Here is a 16,412-nt window from a genome sequence, read left to right on the forward strand (position 1 = left end):
AGGAAGCCAGTACTTTCTTCTTTTGGAAAGGCCATCAAAATTTCAGCAAGCAATAGTTTGCTTTGTTCTGTGACCCTGAACATAAATCCTATTAAACACCGTAATATGGATTTGACAAATGGAACATACATCGGCTAATTCCTTTAATGATCATTTGGCACCAGAAGTTTGCAGACATATTAATATAAGGAAAAAAAAAGCAAGACAAAAATCCCTTTCCTAAGCCCTTTCTAACAATGTGCTTCTTTCAGAGGGTTCATAACATGCGAGTGCTCTTGGTTTGCTTGTGTTTCGGGGCTAGCAGTGAACTAGTTTCCCCTCCTCTCCACACACCTCCCAATCCGAGATCCTATAAAGCAGGGGTTTTCAAACTTTTTTCTTGGGACCCAGTTGAAGAAAATTGTTGATGCCCGCGACTCACCGGAGCTGGGGATGAGGGGTTTGGGGTGTGGGAGGGGCCCAGGGCTGGGGCAGAGGGTGGGGCTGGGAATGAGGGGTTCAGGGTGTGTGGGGGTTCTGGGCTGGGGTAGGGGGTTGGGCACCGCGGACCGTACTGCAACTGAAGTGGCCAGCAGCAGGTCTGGCTCCTAGGCGGAGGCACACAAGTGGCTCTCGCTAGCAGGCAATGCCCCCCTTACTCGCCCCCCGCTCCCATTGGCCGGTTTTAAATTAAATTAAAACAGAGCAGTGGATCTGATCCCAGAAGAGAGACCCACCAAATCTGAACCCCCTGATCATGGGAATATTATCAGTGGGAGGCCTGCCCGTTACGGTCAATCAAAAAGAATAGCTTGGAGCTAAGGTACCAATTAGTAGACAGAGGAAAAAAATCCTTGGGAAATAGGAGTTAGGGGGAGAATTGATAGTAACCCAGAGTTTGTTCTTCAGAAAATTCCAACAATTTTAATACAGTTTTGTTGCAAACTGGAATAAAAACTAGAAATTTTGAAATTTCCCAAGGAAGGGAAGTTCTGAAAAAAAGGAAAAGGAAAAAAAGAAAAGGAATTCTGAAAACAACAACAACAACAACAACAACCCCCCCCCAAAACAACAACCCCTGGTTTTGGAAAAACTGAATTTGTTTGGTTTTATTTGTTTGGTTTTTAACTAGATCTGCCAGTTGCCCCAACTCCTGGGGACTCTTCATGCTGCCCAGCTTCCCGGAACAGCTTGGGAAATCCTCCTCCGGGGAGTGGGAAGCCTAGAAGCCCTGAAAGCCCCAGGTTCTAGGGCCTCCAGGCTCTTGGCTCGATGGCAGGAAGTCTGGAAGCCCTGGGGACCTCAGCCCCAGGATGTCCACACGGTTGGGCTGCCCCAGAGCTATGGACTCTGGAGTCCCCACCTCAGGGCATGTCTGGGTCACATTTTGGTTTTGATGAATCAGCATTTTCAGCAAAACCCTGTTTTGTTAGAAAATTCTGGACCAGCTCTAGTTAGGAGTCAGGGGGCTGTTAGGAAAGGGGAACGTCTGAAACTTTTCTGAACAAGACATTTTGCGTTTTTAAGCTTAGTGGAATCGAATGGATTTGCTCTTAAAACTTGCTGACATGCAGCCATTCTGTCTTTATCACACTGAACAGCTACAGCATTGATTATTTTCAGGCTAGAAGACATGAAGGTCGACTTTGCAGCTGAATGTGACGTGGGGCAAACTCACTGGTCAGCTAGAAGCTAGATTAGCTGTAGCTAGTAGCTGAGTTACAGCAGGCGCTGCCCTTCTGAATTTAACCTGGGTGCTGTTTATTTACACTAATATGCATAATTTGGACTATCGCAGTTCTCCCTAAATAAACAGGCATAAGTGCCAATCAGAGAGCTGGTTTGTCAGGGGAGAGGGAGATCAGTAATGGCAACAGAATGCCCCGCAGATCCAAACTTTCCCATGTTAATATGCCAGAGAGCAATTTAAATGGGTCAAGTGTGCCAAAAAATATAGTTGCCAAGATTACAGCATGTTCCAGATGGGTGCAGGGGGCTGCCTGCTTGGAACAAATCCCCTATCATAATTAGTATAAAAATAAGAAAAGAATCAAATTCTGCTCTTGAATTTACTTGGTAGAACTCCCATGCAGAGTGGTACAACATGCCAACCTGACCTAGTGTACTAATAAATCTAAAACCACGTACATGTCTAAGAAAGAAAGAAAAAGTGTGATTTTTGCCTTATTATTCAATGTATTATTCTTCTTTGTTTGAGAAACTTGCTGTTTCAGGGGCCTGTGAAGGAACGCAGTGTACGTGCAGAGTACAGAAAAGTGAAGGCCCAATTCTGCAACTATTTGGCAAAAGAATGATAATGTTCGTATAGTGCATATATCTGAGGACCTCAAAACAGTCCACAGAAAAGTGAACATATCCTCAATACCACTTCACATGCAGTTAGAGGTTAAGGTCTACAATTTCAGAAGTATCCACCAATTTTTGGGTGCCAAACCTTATACCGAGGGCTTGATTTCTAGGGGTGCTGAATACCCAACATTCAACTGGAGTCACTAGGAGCTACAGGCACTCAGTACCTTGCAATATCGGCTCTTGGTATCTTAAGCTAGGCACTGGGAAAAAAAAGATGAAACCCAAATTCAAGGGTCTTGTTGTACAGTTACAGCGCTGATGCTGTAGTCTAAATGCTTTCAACATTGATAGAAGAGAAAGGGCTGCTTCCATCAACATAGGTAGTCCACCTCTCAGAAGCTGTAGCTAGGATGACAGAAGAATCCTTCGAGATGTGTCTATACCTGGGGTTAGGTCAACCTAACTATGGGGCTCAAGACATGAAATTGTTCACAGCTCTGAGTGATGTAGTCAACCTAAGTTTTAGGTGCAGACCAGGCTTCAGTTGTAGATGTGGACCTTAAGTGACTTGCCAACACCTACACAGTGAGTCAGTGGCAAAGTCTGAAATATAACCCACTACTCCCATTCATAGAATCATAGATTATTAGGGTTAGAAGGGACCTTAGGAGATCATCTAGTCCAACCCCCTGCTCAAAGCAGGGCCAACCCCCAAATGGCCCCCTCAAGGATTGAACTCACAACCCTGGGTTTAGCAGGCCAGTGCTCAAACCATCGAGCTATCCCTCTCCCCACCATGAGCCACATGATCATCACACCACTCAGTGGCACTATTCTCATCAATGTTAATACTCACATGAGGAAGGTGCACTAGTTTGGGGAACGTGTCTGCCTATCAGTTTAGCAAGTCCATTTTTTGCTTTGGGAATGCCTGTTGTATTCTCAACATCTGTTTTGAATGGGCTCTTTGGGAGGCCTTTGAGCATTCATTCTGTATCTGGAACGTCACACCTAGGACAGAAGCTTTCTCTGGGATCCTGGCACAGAGCAATCAAGGCCCATCAACATGGAATGATTTTTCCCCCAGTGGAACAATGGTCTTAACGGTATTTTAAAAAGAAAACAAACAAACAAAAACCCCCCAAAAACACGACTTTTCAAGCTATTAAAGCTGAGGCCCGAGAAATATGTTTTGTCAAGAAACACACCTAAAGGAGGAAATAATGAATACAAAGGTACCTGGTTCTACGTTCCTTACCTTTCTCCAGGAACATCAAAGAAGAGAGGAGTAGCCATCATTCCTGCCAAACATATACCTTTCCAATTAAAGCACAAATATATAGATAATGAAGGCAGAGATCTACTTGTTAGAGGGACAGTTGGTGGTAAAATGCTCAAGTTAGTAAGTATTTATGCCTCTAATCAAGGTCAGATGCATTTTTCAGAACATGCTTTCAAATCTTAGAGGTTTTGGTGGAGTTATTATTGGAGATTATTAGATAGAAAAATCAGGCACAGAACTAATCTCACTAATGAATAAACATGATTTGATTGACTCCAGGAGATGTCTGAATCTAAAGGAATCTAAAGGAAAGAGACTACTCTTTTTCAGTGCTGCACAGAATATATATACGAATTGATATAATGCTAATCTCTTGCGTAACACAGCAACATCAGCACAGCAAGGCTACATCTGGTCAGATCATATACCAATTTGGGTTCTTATTAGTAACTGGGAAGATACACTTAAAATGAGGTGGAGATTAAACACCCCACTTCTATGTGAAGAGAAAAGAGTTCAAGATATTAGAGAAGAAATTAAGCAATAGTTTAAGGAAAACAAAACAAAGATTAAAACAAAAGAGAAAGAGAGAGAGAGAGAGGATTCCTATTTTAGTAGAAATGCAAACATTACTTAGTAGGGTTGAAAAACCTAAAAACATTACATCAGAAAAAAAAATCACAGAAAATATATAAAAAAGAGAGGCCAGAAGCAAGTTAGATTTGTTACAAACAGAAAAGGCTGATCAGGCAATCAGAGACACAAGACAAGTCCATTATGAAAAGAGTAACAAAAGTGACAGATTACTAACTAATAGACTGAAAAATAATGCTAAAGAAAGTACAATTACTCCTCCAGCCTGGAAGGCCCTAAAGGACATGACAAGGGGTTCAAAAAGGTAGACAGGGAGGTTTTTGCATACCACTATAAGAGACCTTACTCCCTAGATTCAGTTGACTATAAATTGATAAAGGAATATTTAGCTAAAAGCTAACATACTCAAACTAAAACACCCAGAGCTAGAAGCCCCGGAGGAAGATATTAAGGAGAAGCCCTAGAAGTTATTAAGTCCCTTAAAAATGGTAAATCCACTGGCCTGGACGGACTTCCTCCAGAATTCTATGACTTTTTTAGGGCACAGCTAACAAAACAATTAACAAATCTCTTCAATGAAATAACAGAAAGATCTCAGATACTTGGAGAGAAGAACAAGTTGTAGTTGTCCCAAAATCTGGTCAAGGACTCGTCCAACAGTGTGTTTTACAGGCTCATCTCCTTATTACATCAAGATGCAAACATTTATGCTTCCGTCCTAGCAAATAGATTGTTAATATATCTAGGTACTTTTGTCAACGACCAGATGGAGTCTGTATTAAATAGGCAGCTATCATTTAGCGTTCACAGAGTTTTAGACCTGATCTTCACAGGCTTTACCAGTGAGCTCAATCCACTTTTATGAACAGATGCAGAAAAAGCTTTTGACAGAGGAAAATGGCAGTTCTTAAAGTTACATTTGGTTTAGGCCCTAAATTTCACGACTGGATTTCCGTTTTATACTCCAGGTCCATATGCTATTATTAGAATAAATGGATCTCGATCAGAAAAATTCACCCTTTTCAGAGATCCATGCCCTTTTCACCTCTTCTTTTTGCCATGGTAATGGAGTCATTTGCCCAATCAACCAGATATATAACCTAATATAAAGGGAATTACAACAGGAAACAGGGAACACAAAAAGCCTTATATGCAGAATCCGTGCAGTCTGAGGGCAATATGAAAGGAATCGGTGGTCTCAGACCAGCTTTTGGGTGGGGTGGGGGGAAGGCCTGAAGGCTCCTTCATGGCAACATTTGGAATTTTTTTTGGTCAGCTACAGAAACAGCAAAATGGGCAGAGAATGAAGATACTTCTCTAAACTTATCCCTGTAAAAATATTGTTATAGAAACACAACAAGGTCGCCATTCCAGCCAACAGCCTGCCAAAGTCATGAACTCTGTCTCAGCAGAAATGATGAATCTTGGTGCAAGCCATCAGGAAACCAAGACTCTAAGAAGTTTTTTTTATGAAAGGTAAAATAAAATCTTACCAAACCAAAGCCCCCTCTAAAATCAATAAGACCAACCCCAAGGCAATCAAATCCCCTGTCAATCAAATCAAAGTTCCCCAGATTAGTCAGCTGAATTGCCCTTCTCAAGATTTCTTTCCATGCCTCTCTTCACAACAGCTGCGCAGTTCTCCTTACCCCAGTGTTGGGACAGACGGCACTTCACAGCTGCTACTGGATGCTTGGCTTCCTGACAGCTACCTCGCTGCCAGGCCCTCACATGAGGACAGTTTCTGGGGCACCCAGAGCATTTTGGGTGTGCTTCAGTGGTGCTGGTGGTGCCACCAGCTTCCAAGATATAGGGAGACAGCTAGGCAAAAATAAATTCCGAATGGTGTGTGTCAGTGTGAAGAGGCAGACCTTTCTTTTAATAATAATTCTGTGACTAACACCTGTGCATAACTGGGACCAGAGCTTCTCTGGGATATTTTCCAGCGTCTTTGTGTCTGTGTGAGCCTGTCCCGGAGTCTAAGGGCTAGTCTACACTTACCAGCCGGGTCGACGCGGTGAGTTCGACTTCTTGGAGTTCGAACTATCGCGTCTAATCTGGACGCGATAGTTCGAACTCCGGAAGCGCCGCGGTCGACTCCGGTACTCCACCACTGCAAAAGGCGGTGGCGGAGTCGACCTTGGAGCCGCGGACTTCGATTCCGCGGCGTCTGGACGGGTGAGTAGTTCGAACTAGGGTACTTCGAATTCAGCTACGCTATTCACGTAGCTGAATTTGCGTACCCTAGTTCGACCCCGCTTCTTAGTGTGGACCAGCCCTAAGAAACTGGAATTGTGTGAACAAACTGCCCCTGGGGAGAAGGAGCAGCAGCTAATGGGAAGTGGCACAGAAGAGAAACAGGAGAAGCTGCGAGGAATAGGATTGCATGGAAAGATCCAAACCCCAACATTGTGCAAACATCTCCAGCCCAGTTTCTCTCTCTGTAATGAGACAATTACATCTTACTTCTTAAGCCTCTCGGATTTCCCAATATGCACATGCTTTTTCTGGCATGCTTCACTTCGCCAAACCAGGCATACTTGTCCTCTATAGCCATGCTGCTTATTTGTAATTGCATGTACTAATTGTAATGAGCTCCCAAACGTTTAATAATGCTGGTCTGATGTTAATTGTATTCTCTTGACTGGCCGGAGGTATTCATAGAGTAAATACCAAGTCTGGCATCCTCCTCTCCCCTTATGGCAAAACTGCTTCACCTCAACTTGAATGGCTGCTCCACAATACATGCAGCCAGACAGGTTTCAGGTACATGGGGTTTTAGACACTCTCAGTCAGGAAAATTGGGCCCATCATTTGGAGTGTATAAACAGCATTATATCCGAAGTTAGATAGAAGTTCTTAAGTTATCAAGAAGCATAAAACTCCTGCAGAGGGACAGCTTATTTTCAAGGGAATCTTAAAAAGAAAAACAAATGTGTTTCCAGGGCAGGCAAGTGCTGTGAGGGGAAGTGGTCCATAGAATGGTCCTACATATAATTTTGAGTATATCCTCAGCCATGTCACCATTGCCTCTGCCCATGCTATCTTGGCTACACTGCTATTTATACACCTCTACCCTGATATAATGCAACCTGATATAACACAAATTCGGATATAACGCGATAAAGCAGCGCTCCGGGGGGGCGGCAGGGCTGCGCGCTCCGGCGGATCAAAGCAAGTTCGATATAACACGGTTAGATTTTTTGGCTCCCGAGGACAGCGTTATATCTGTGTAGAGGTGTCCTTGCATTGTCTCTCAGCGAGCTGCCACAAGTATGTGAGCAGGGGAATCGTATACCTCGCTCGTAGTATTAGTCTTACAGTGAAATGTCAGATTCTCTCTCCCCTGCCCTGGATTGCCCATCAGTCACTAGCAGTCACTGTAATCCAATTCATTTTCTCTCTTTCTCGCAGGTATTCCTAAAATACCTTTCACCATGGTACTAAAGTGCTGGATGGTAATTTAAAGTAGTACTTAGGTATTGCTAACTCCAGCCATTCGAAATCATGAGTCCGGCCCCAAAAATCCAGAGATTTGGCTTAAAAACCATAAGTTAAAAAAATTACATGTTTTATTTGCAGTCTGAGCTATCAGGGTGCTCTTGGCTTGTGCTTTCAAGCTTTTCTCCATAGCCACAAATCCTAGAAATGTACTTTTTTCGTGCAAGCTGAGATACTCACCCAGGGGCTGGTGCTTTAAGGAAAATGCCAGATATCATGAGACTCACGATAAAATCTTAAGAGCCGGCCACACTGATACTGAGTATTCCCGAAGAGGCTAGGTTATCTCATTCTCCCAAGCCCTATTTTTAACACCTCCTTCTCTTGTTTCCTGGTTTATGATGCTTTTGTCCTTTCTTCTGTTTTTCCCCAACCCAACTTCATTACTGTGGACTGGTCATAGGGACTAGGGAGTTAAGGGGAAAGAAATCACTACTGTATATACTCGTTCATAAGCCGCATTTTTGCAGTAAAAAAGGAAAGCACCAGGGAAGGGGGTTGGCTTATGAACGGGTATAGCGAGGGAGAGGTGGGACACAGCCCCTCCTCGCAACAGAGGGAGCAAGGAGAGGCAGCACAGCCAGCAAAGCCAGAAGTCTCTCTGCTTTTGGCCATGCTGCTCTCCCTCCAGCCTCCGAAGCTGCTGCAGCTCCGGGGCTGGCAGGCTGCAGACGTGCCGCTCGGCCCGGCCCCCCCAGAACCAGTGGCTTATCCTGATGGCCCGGGAGCCAAAGTTTGCTGACCCCTGAATTATAGGGTCGGCTTATGAACGGGTCATAAAATTTTTCCATTTTTACTTATCCATCTTGTGGGGGGGTGTCGTCTTATAAATGAACCGGCTTATGATCGAGTATATACGGTACTAAGAAAAGGCATTAGAGAAGAATTGACTCCAGGTCCCGTCTGGTATCCCATAGCTAGGGTTCTGCTGCTTAGAAAGTTCTGGCTCCTGGGCCTGTCTTGTTGTGATCTCACTGTGCAGCACAGTTATCTTGTAGGGTCATATTTGGACAGATAGTTTTTAAGATAGTCAGGATCTGTTGTGGTAAGGGTCTGGTGCATTATGATGAAAGGTGTTAATTCAATTTGTAAATAAACATGTAGCCAGCAGAGACCGTGGGGGGAGCTGCAGGCCTCAGTTACTCAATGAGCATGCTACTGTGTTTTAAGCAATTTGCAGTTTGCTGGTGATGTTTATTTTTGTAACCAGACAGAAGGAGGTGTAATTAGGCTCGGCAGAATTCATTTTTTAAAAATAACGTTGATGGAAAATATCAGTGTTTATTTTTAAACAATTTTTTAAAATCTTTATCCATTTAAATTTTCACAGTTGCAGGAAATCATGGGAGGGTCGGACAATTATTTAAGGACAGTAGATTCCAAAAGTTAAAGCTTTATAACTGTTAAAATATGAATTGTCAACATCACATATCAAAGTATACTAAGCAAATATCCTTACAGCAAACGGTGTGTATGGTGAAATCACCATTCACTGACATTTACCGATAAACATCCTTCAAAGGCTAGTTGAGGTCTAACATGAAGATAATGAATGCATAGATCAGAGTAGCCAAGTCCCTATCCGAAAGGAAGCATAGTAGTTTCCTGGCAGTAGAAGCTGGTAAAAAGTGTTCTCCTCTGATGCAAGCTGCATGTTCAGGAATAGTGAGGAGACCAGCACCACCTTGAGGCTACCATGATGAGTGGTGTTTGCCTGGCCTCAGCTGAGGATGAAGTCAGTGTTTTGGCAAATTTCTCAGAATCTTCACCTTTTCGTGTTCTCTGTATGTATATATATCTTCTTACTATATGTTCCATTCTATGCATCTGATGAAGTGGGCTGTAGCCCACGAAAGCTTATGCTCAAATAAATTTCTTAGTCTCTAAGGTGCCATAAGTACTCCTGTTCCTCTCTTCCTAAGAGCATCAATTCTGTCTTCCCTGGATTAAGTCTGAGCCAATGGCTGTTGATCCATTTCATTATTTCCGATAATGACAAAGGCTGCTTTGGTGGAGAAGGAAGCAGGACAGAGTGTGATCAGAATACTGCGGCATTTTCCCATGTTTATCATGACTGCGTGGTCTGTTTGGTAGGAGCCAGCAGAGTTCTGTCTTCCTGGTGCTGCTGGGTTCTTTATGTAGGTCAGCAGCCTTTCATCACTGGCCATAAGGAGTGCTGTCATTAAGCACTAAAAGGCATGGAGATCTGGCCTCTCCCAAAGACCATAAACAGTTCATCCTTCTAATCCTGAAGCCTGTCTTTGAGCAATATCCTGGCCTGAAACCTGAGTGTAAAAGGGACATATTTCCAAATACAGCTTTATCCCAGCTCAGTTGTGAGACTGACATGAACCGTCTCATTTTAAAGCTATAAATTATAAAGCAGCTACAGTCATCTGTAGCAATCCTACACAGCTGTGAATAATCAACTCCTTTCCCTTAGATATAGCACTCTATGCGCAGCATAGAACAAAGCAGTAAACTCTATTCAGCCTTTGTAAAATGGGGCAATTTGGTCTCACTCAGTGTAAACAGTCAAAGGTTTTGGAGAAACTGGGTATCTGCACTGAGATTAGTATCTTGAGGCTCATGATGGATGGAAAACCACCACTGTCTGCTGCGTGGAACAATCCTTTTGTACCACAGCACACCAGTGCTGGGTGCCTCTGGAAAATCATTACATCTCAAAGTTCTGATCCTTAATTCCACTAATATACACGGTCAAAAACATCTATTTCCCAGGAGGCTATGAAAGAGTGTGTCACTACATTGTCAGAAAAAGTGACCCAGTGGCTGTGTCTGCTGCAGGGCCGGCTTTAAGCCGATTCACCCAATTCCCCGGAATCGGGCCCCATGCCGAAGAGAGCCCCGCGCCTAAGGGGGCCCCGCTCTGGGGGTCTTCAGTGGCATTTTAGCGGCGGAGGGTCCGCTCCGGGGGTCTTCGGCTGCATTTCGGTGGCTGTGGGTCCACTCCAGGGGTCTTCGGCTGCATTTCGGTGGCTGTGGGTCCTTCGGTGCCACAGAAAACCTGGAATGGACCGCCGTCGAGTATTCCAGTTGGGCCCCACGGGTCATAAAGCTGGCCTTGGTCTGCTGGGTAAGTGGTCCTTGTCCAGTTCCAATCCTAGATGCTTTGCCTGTTAAATACAGAGTGAAGGAACTGATTGGTGACTGGGGTCTCTCCACTTCTTATGCTCTTGGAAGGAGGAGCTTGAGAAAGGGGGGCACGGCCTCCCGAGGATACAGCTAGAGAAAAAAGAACTCTGAACTCCCATGCAGGGGCACCAGCATACTATGAGTAGGGTCCACATGCAGAGGACCCTGAAGAAGAATGTGATAAGTTATAATTATTTGATCTATCCACTGGGTTAAAAATTATGTTCAGTTATCAGCATTTATTATAATATAATAGATGACAGTTTCCTAACTCAAAAAGTGTTGCATCCAACATGGAGGAATGCTACATTAGACCTCATCTTGATAGATAAAGAGGAACTGATCACAGAACTAAAAATTAAGAGATACAAGTGATCATGACTTCATCACATTTATAATGGGCAAACAGAATAATGTCCAAACCATGGGTATCTTGGAGGGCTGGTATGGTGTGTATATAAGGGAGGCAAATGCCAAGCTGCTTCCTTTAAGAACACAGTCACTTGAACTTGAGCAACCAGAGGATCAGCAAGAACATTTAGTTTCTCTTGGTATCGACACCTCCTCATCAGTTATTGGGAGTGGACCACATCCACCCTGACTGAATTGGCCTCGTCATCCCTGGTTCTCCACTTGCAAGGGATCTCCTTTCTCTTCATGTGTCTGTATATTTATTCTTGTATCTGTAATTTCCACTCCATACATTGGAAGAAGTGGGTGTTTTACCCATGAAAACTTATGCCCAAATAAATCTGTTAGTCTTTAAGGTGCCACCGGACTCCTTGTTGTTTTTGTGGATACAGACTAACACAGCTACGCCTCTGATACTTAGCTTCTGATAAGGGTGAAGAAATCATGTGACACTGAAGTCACTTCACCCTGGTTTAATTCAGACATGGGGTTACTATTTTTTTTTTTAACTCCCACAGACTAGCCCCTTGCAGGAAAAATGGGTCAGCCAAGCCACTGAAATTGAGAACAGATTGGTTGAGCGTATACGCTATATTTTCCAGCAACTAAATTACTAGTATTAGTGAGGCAGAAGATGCATTTTCTTATTTTTCGGTTCTTTCCTCCTCCCAATTGGTCTGTGTTTTGTTTTGTTTAAATGAGAAATAGGATTGGACTTTAGCAGCCCAAGATCCATCAACTAAAAGTGCCTTTTTCTGTTTCCCACTCAGGGCATTTAATACCCTCTAAGATACAGTCAAAGCAAGGGATTTTCCTTTTACAGACCTCTGCCCAAAGAAAGAGGGCAGAAAGGAAGTTGTTACAAAGACGTTTTACTTAACTGTTTAAGTTTTCAGTGTAAGATTGAAATAAAAAGAAAAAAAAAGTTATACACAGTTTAAAACATTTCTATGTGGAACAGGGCGAGCTCCACTCCTGCCTTCTACCACCACAGGAACGGCTCTGACTCCACTGGTTGTGTATCCACATTGTATCATTTATTTGTGCTCTCTCCACCAATATCTTTACAGTCCTGTGCAGCAATGCTGTTTACATGCATAGAGTACGTGCCTACAGTGTCTCCTCTGCTGTCGGCCCCCCCCCAGGGCCTGAGGTCCCCCTTCTGTGAGACTGGGCTCAGCTAGCTTTGTTCCTCTCCTCCCTCACTTCCTTCCGGTTCCCTTCTCATCTCTTTTGAGCTGGTGGGCTAATTGGCTCTTTAGCCAATTAGGTGGCTCCCTCACCGGATTGGACAATTAACTTCCATTGTTGTTTGCAGCGTCAGTGTAGCCCAGCGGGACCCAAGATATTAGAAAGCTTTCTTCTTTCACCAACAGAATTTGGTCCAATAAAAGATATTATCTCATCCGCCTTGTCTCTCTAGAGCAGTGTTTCCCAAACTTGGGATGCCGCTTGTGCAGGGAAAGCCCCTGGCGGGCCGGGCCGGTTTGTTTACCTGCCATGTCCGCAGGTCCGGCCGATCGCGGCTCCCACTGGCCGCGGTTCGTGGCTCCAGGCCAATGGGAGCTGCTGGAAGCGGCGTGGGCCGAGGGTAGGGGTTTCTGAACTATGCAGGGGCCGTCGGTGGCACCCACATCCTAATACTTTGCCCACCAAAAGCAGCATCTAAGTATGTGAACCCAAAAGATCACTATTGACCTGTCTTTCAAGGCTTGGTGGACTACAGAGGCAGATTCATGAATACAGATATGGGAAACACTGGAAAGGTTCACAAAGCCAGGGTACTAAGGAGCATGGAGGTGTACTTGAGGGGGCAAAGAAGGGACTTTATTCCCCAGAGACGATGTGGGTTTCTACCGTGTGTCTATGAGCCCGACCCCAGTGTGTGGCTGCGAGGCGAGCTCCGACCCCGAAACCTGCGCTGGGTTGTGAGCCCCGACCCTGACCCCCATGGTTCATGATGCACTATGATGCACACCTTATATGTATTAGTTGATTTTGTACGTGGCTCTTATGATTAAAATAAATAAACGTTCTATTATCATTATGATTCTTGTTATTTACGTATTTTTCTTTCTTTCTTTTTTTTTTTACCAAGTAGCTACTATGAAATTATATGTAGGGGGGAGGGCACAATTTTATATTCTTGCCAACAGTTATTTTGGGGGACCCACATACACACATGAAGCCGTACCCCAATATTAATGACTCTGGAAAAAGGGAGTTCACTTACAAATGTAGTAGCTGCAGAATGATCATGGAGTGCACATCTGGCAGGCTGAAAGCTCATTGGTGATGCCTGTGCATTGGTCTGGAGGCCACCAGGACCAAGGCTGTTTGCATAATGGTCACGTGCTGCATGCCGCATAACATTTGTGAGGGTAAAGGGAAGTGCTTCCGTCCAGAGTGGGCACAGAAGAGGGCTGAACTCTCTGCAGTCAGCTGGATGCCACTCATCTGCATGTGGTCCCGGTTCCCAGTGGGCATGTCAGGGATGCCGGATGTGCATACATGTTAGAACAGCAGGGAGGCAGAGGGTGACATCTGCCTGCACCGAGGGACCCTTTCACACCTGCACAGCTGCTGGAAAAGCACAAGAAGGGACACTGGCACATACCTGTGATGCTACCTAGCTTTGTGAGGGTTTTGTTCCCCTGTCGCAGACAGTCTTTAGCCATTCATTCCTGTGATTATTCACCCACTACAGGGTCACTCCACTGGGTTAACACCTTAGGGATTGGGTTGGTGCTGTGGAGGGTGCAGGCCTAGTTGTATAATGATCATTGTGCAAGGTTTGTGTGTTCATATGAACACCTGTTGCAAGACTATGTTATCTGGAGCACTCAGTTTAAACAACCGTATCAACGTTTCCTTAAGCAGTGGGAGGGATTCACACATTCTTTCTAGTCACCATTTGTTGTGGGCAGTGCTAGGAACACTTTAGAAGCTGCTATGCATCACCACACCCGAGCCTGAAACTGGTAAAGGTTTTGAGGGGCTGCGGGAGAAGGGGCCATTTAAGTCACTGTTCAGTAGCAGACGACTTTGTTACTTTAATTGTGTTTTCCTGCTCTGTATGTGAAGCAGCCATAAAAGAGGGTTATCTACCCATTTTGTGTGTTATGACTTCTGCTGCTTTTGAAACTACTCCTGCATTTTAAGCAAACCACAATACATTTTCTTCATCCCTCCCAGAGAGTTACGGACCTGCGGGTGGGGTGGAAGTAGGTGTGGGAGGGGCAGAAATGTGTTTGCAGTGCGATGCACCAGAGTTTTACACTATTCAAATTCATGCGCTCTGAATCATGGGGACCAATCCCAAGCCTGAAAACATGGTGTTCATCATCACATGCAGGAAGGAGACTCCACACCGAGTAAATGTTATTGCTTCCTTGACTTGAAAGTGGCAATTAAGAAAGAACTATGTGACCGGAGTCCCAGGGGGACCACACTGAGATTGCTTAACCAGGGCAAACTACAAAGAATATGGCAGGCGATTCCCCAAACTGGTTATTACTCTAATACTTAGATTCATCAAGGTAGCAACAAAACAGCTTCTACAATACCTTGATGGCTACCCAGAAGCCCAAAACACAGTTCTCTTAAAGCAATCCAACCTTGGGCTCCCACCCAGACAACCAAGTCAAATATGATGAAGATTACTGAAAATCGTGTTCATCATATAAAAAAGTTCTACCAACTTTTTGCAGGGAAGGGGAGAGTTTGCAGGGAAGGGGAGAAGGGAACCACTGAGAACACCCTCTCACCCCCAATGCCAGAACATCCAGCCCCTGTCCAGCTGACAGCGGTGAAAGGGACAAGGAAAGACAGATACACCACAGGTATGGTGTTCCCAGAAGTTTCATATCAACGCCACAAGCTGCTTGCCCCTCCACAGCAAACGCCGGGCAGTAACATCTTTCAAGGGAGAAAGGACTTCCTCAGACCTTTCCTGTTCTAGGCCTAACCACCACTCCACCACATCCCCCCGTCTCCCATGATGTGCAGCTCCCATTTGTAAGGGAACCATAGATAGTCTTTCAAGGAAGAATATAAAGTTAATTGTTACAACCAACTATACATTTACTATGCCCAACCAGGACCTTTCTAAAGCCACCCTCACCCTCTTCCCAGTCCAAATGGCCCCCGAACCTTCACTGCCTGCACACTGGCCGAGAAATGCACAGTCGCAGGAGTGCCATGATTGTTGCGTCATTGATCTGGTTTATAGCTTCTGCCACATGCGTAATAGCCGTTCACTGGGGAAAAAACAAACAATAAAATCATTGATTTATAGCTGTGTCTTGCTTGGGGACCGTTCTGGAAAGGAGCAGAGCAGGGCTAGTCTTTAAATCAGGGATGTAGTGCTGGAGCAAGAGGGGATCTTGGTGGGGACAGTGGGGGGCCATTGTAATTTATCAGCCTGGGATTCTGATTCCTGCTGCAGCTTGGGGTCCTCCTCATGGGGCTTGCTCAACTGGGTCCCTCCAGGTGGAGGTACAACATGACACGCTCCTTTTACTCTGAGTCTTCTGTGGTTTCCTCTGAGGCCCATGGTGCCTCTGGCCCTCGTCAGCATCCCATTGCACGAAGAGGCCAGTGGGGTTGCGGAGAGGATTGTGAGCTGAGTAGTGGGAGCCCTTGACAGCACCCAGTCCTGGCATGTACGAAGCATGTCCTGGCATGTACCTGGACAGCACCCAGTCCTGGCATGTACGAAGCATGTCCTGGCATGTACCTGGACAGCACCCAGTCCTGGCATCTACCTAGAATGGGCAGGTATGAGGGTCCCTCCCTAGACTGACTGTTCAAGTCTGTTGTCCTCTGATACAGGAGCCTCAGATGCTTCATGAATGCCTGGCACTGGGACAGAGTCTGGGAAATGCCAACCTCCTCCAGCCTGCATGACGTTTCCTGGCTCAGGTGTAGGTTCTTGCTGTCCTGAGCAAAATTGTGTAAGATGGTGTGTTCCGACCACACGCTGATTGGCAGGCAGGTGTGATGGGTGGAACAGGTTGCTGCTCTTGGAACATGATTCACGTTCACCTGTCCTGATAAAAAAAAGTGCAGCAGAAAAAACTATTCTGAAGTGGTGAGTGCAGCTCACTACTACTGGTGACAACGGGGGGACAGAGCCCTTTACAGACTGGGTAAGGGTCAGGCAGGAAAGTTTCAC

The sequence above is a fragment of the Mauremys mutica genome, chromosome 21, assembly GCF_020497125.1.
Source record: "Mauremys mutica isolate MM-2020 ecotype Southern chromosome 21, ASM2049712v1, whole genome shotgun sequence".
NCBI lineage: Eukaryota > Metazoa > Chordata > Testudines > Geoemydidae > Mauremys > Mauremys mutica.